The sequence below is a fragment of the Schistocerca piceifrons genome, chromosome 7 (genome assembly GCF_021461385.2).
Source record: "Schistocerca piceifrons isolate TAMUIC-IGC-003096 chromosome 7, iqSchPice1.1, whole genome shotgun sequence".
Taxonomy (NCBI): Eukaryota; Metazoa; Arthropoda; class Insecta; order Orthoptera; family Acrididae; genus Schistocerca; species Schistocerca piceifrons.
Genome location: NC_060144.1, coordinates 89041945 through 89045207, shown reverse-complemented (window position 1 = coordinate 89045207; position 3263 = coordinate 89041945). Strand labels below are relative to the sequence as shown.

At 45.1% G+C, this 3263-nt stretch overlaps 1 pseudogene; it reads left to right on the top strand.

Moving 5' to 3' along the window:
• Positions 1-1391: 1391 nt before the first annotated feature.
• On the top strand, positions 1392-1509 carry LOC124709399 (annotated as a pseudogene).
• Positions 1510-3263: the final 1754 nt, after the last annotated feature.

Here is a 3263-nt window from a genome sequence, read left to right as displayed (position 1 = left end):
AGGAGCTGAGCAACTCATTATGCACAAAAATGGGCCACCCCCATGAGGCTTAGAGCGCTCGTTTCATGTACATGGCGCCCACACTCTGAAATTGCCGGTGTGGCAGAAAGATCTATCAGTTGGTCAGATAGCAGTTCTGCTTTCACCATAGACTAACTGAGCAGAAGTGTGTCCTGAGTCTTCGTTGACTGATTATCTCAATCGTACCAGGACCAGTGGTAGATTGTCCACCCACGTATCCTGACTGCACATCAATGCCACCTTCAGAGCACAATGGAATCTCTCCACCGTTCTGTATGAATGTGGTTGCACCCTCAGAGCTGAAGGAATTCTTAGAATAATGCCGCCTCAGACTGTTTGCCTCTGTCAACTGTAGTAGTGTGCAGCGCTCGAAATCTTGCTATTCATTCACTGAGTACTGTCTAGACCACTGTTGCAGCAGTGATATCTGCAACCAGAAGTACTTTCGGCCATCTCGTAAACTGGTCCATTCCAGTAACTAAATAGCAATAGCTGTATGAGTAAGGTACTGGCACTACCAAATCCACATGAATGTGACCAAGTTTTGCCGAGGCATGATGATGTTTTCTGTGGGGTCAGCAATGTGTCTTTTCATCTTGTAATTTTGACGTCTCTCACGTGTTGTGCCCACTTGTGGCTGTCTTTATTCCATCCAGGCCACACCATCTTCCTCGTCAGCAGTTGCACTGTAGCTCTCACTCCTGGGTGTAAAAAGCCACGGAACACCACGAAATCTGATCAGCGTAAATTTCTGGGAATTAACACGTCATATTGTGTGTGGCGTCACACCATAATATTAAATCTTCTACTAACTTGTTTACACACTTGAGTGTCAGACTCGAGCGTCCATTTTCCCACTATTCATTTAATTCTGGGTCAAGAGTCTGTGTGTGGGCAATGTGGTTCCAATTTACCACTTTAGCATGTGCACATCATCATGATAAGCAATGGGCCACAATGTTCTTGCTATCACTAATGTGGTGGACATCCATGGCGACATGTGAAAGGAAAATCTGCATGTCTGAGGAATTTCGGCCTTTTGGAGTTTCCTTGCGGAGGGTCGATGTTATTAATGCATGGTTCATGTAAACGCCTTCTGTATGAGTGTGAGCAACAGGGAAAATAAAGACGAGAGAGGCTGTCAAGTGCATGAATGCCACATGCCCATCTCTCTGGCTGGCGTCTATCATAGTGGCTAGTGGCGCATTAATCTGATAGCATACATGCAGTACTGTCTTCGTAGCATACTTGTTTGTCGAATGCCAATACCAGCACATCGCTCCAAGGAGCCTTTATTGCCCCAGCTGTATGTTTGGCCTTCAGTAATTCTATTAACGGTTCCAATAACATCGCTGCCTAGGGAAGGCGCAGGCAACGGCCTTGCCGCAGTGGATACGCCGGTTCCCGTGAGATCACCGAAGTTAAGCGCTGTCGGGCGTGATCGGCACTTGGATGGGTGACCATCCAGGCTGCCTTGCGCTGATGCCATTTTTCGAGGTGCACTCAGCCTCATGATGCCAATTGAGGAACTACGCGACCGAATAGTAGCGACTTCGGTCAAGAATACCATCGACCAGGAGAGCGGTGTGCTGACCCCACGCCCCTCCTATCCGCATCCTCCCCTGAGGATGACACGGCGGTCGGATGGTCCCGGTAGGTCACTCGTGGCCTGAAGACGGAGTGCTTGGGAAGGCGCCGGTGATAATAACTAAGCATTCTAACAAGGGAACCTCCCCATTGCACCCCCTCAGATTTAGTTATAAGTTGGCACAGTGGATAGGCCTTGAAAAACTGAACACAGATCAACTGAGAAAACAGGAAGAAGTTGCGTGGAACTGTGAAAAAATAAGCAAAATATACAAACTGAGTAGTTCAACGGAACATAGGCAACATTAAGGACAGTGAACATGCAGGAGCGCCGTGGTCTCGTGGTAACGTGAGCAGCTCTGGAACGAAAGGTCCTTGGTTCAAATCTTCCATCGAGTGAATAGTTAAATTTTTTATTTTCAGTTTATGTGACAAACTCTTATGTTTTCATCACTTTTTTGGGAGTGATTATCACATCCACAAGAAAACCTAAATCGGGCAAGGTAGAAGAATCTTTTTACCCTTTCGCCAAGTGTACAAGTTAGGTGGGTCAACAAAATATTCCTGTCATGTGACGCACATGCCATCACCAGTGTCGTATAGAATATATCAGATGTGTTTTCCTGTGGAGGAATCGGTTGACCTATGACATTGCGATCAAATGTTTTCTGTTCCCATTGGAGAGACACGTCCTTTCATCTACTAATAGCACGGTTTTGCGATGCGGTCGCAAAACACAGACACTAAACTTATTACAGTGAACAGAGATGTCAATGAACGAACGGACAGATAATAACTATGCAAAAATAAAGAATGTAAATTTTCAGTGAAGGGAAGACTTGAACCAAGGACCTCTCGTTCTACCACGGGACCACGGCGCTCCTACACTCACTCTCTCCAATATGTTGCTTATGTGACCATGGACTACTAAGTTTGTATATTTTGCTTATTTTTTCACAGTTCCACACATCTTCTTCCTGTTTTCTCAATTGATCTGTGTTCAGTTTATCAAGGCCTATCCACTGCGCCAACTTATAACTAAATCTGAGGGGGGTGCCATGGGGAGGTTCCCTTGTAAGAAACTGCCTTCAGTCTTTGAATGTTGTAGGGAATAGAACCTGTTGTATGGCTGAGATATGATCTGTCAGTAGACTTAACATGTTTGCTGATATCTCAAAAACTGAGGAAATTTACTTTGTTCTGACAAAAAACACATTTGTCTCAATTGTCCACCATGCCAGCATCTTGGAGTTGTGAGAAACTTTGTGAGGGACATTTATTCCTCCTTCCGAGACTCTGGAAAAATAAGGATGGCATCCATGTAGCAAAAATAAAATTCTAGCCATGGAGCACCTGATGAATAAACCGCCGCCATGTTTGAGCAGTGTTTGTCAGCCCAAAGAACATGTAACAATACTCAAATAAAGCAGAAGGTGTGGTGACCACAATTTTGTCAGTGTCCAATGGGTTCACAGGAACCTGTGAATACACCTGTGTGCAATCGATAATACTGAAAAAATGCACGCCTGCCATTGAATTGTTCACATCCATGAAATGTGGAGTAGGGTATCTATCCTGGACAGTTCCGGAATTTAAAAGTCGATAGTCTCTGCTCAACCTCCATGTGCTGTCTCGTTTCTTGACCATATATAGAG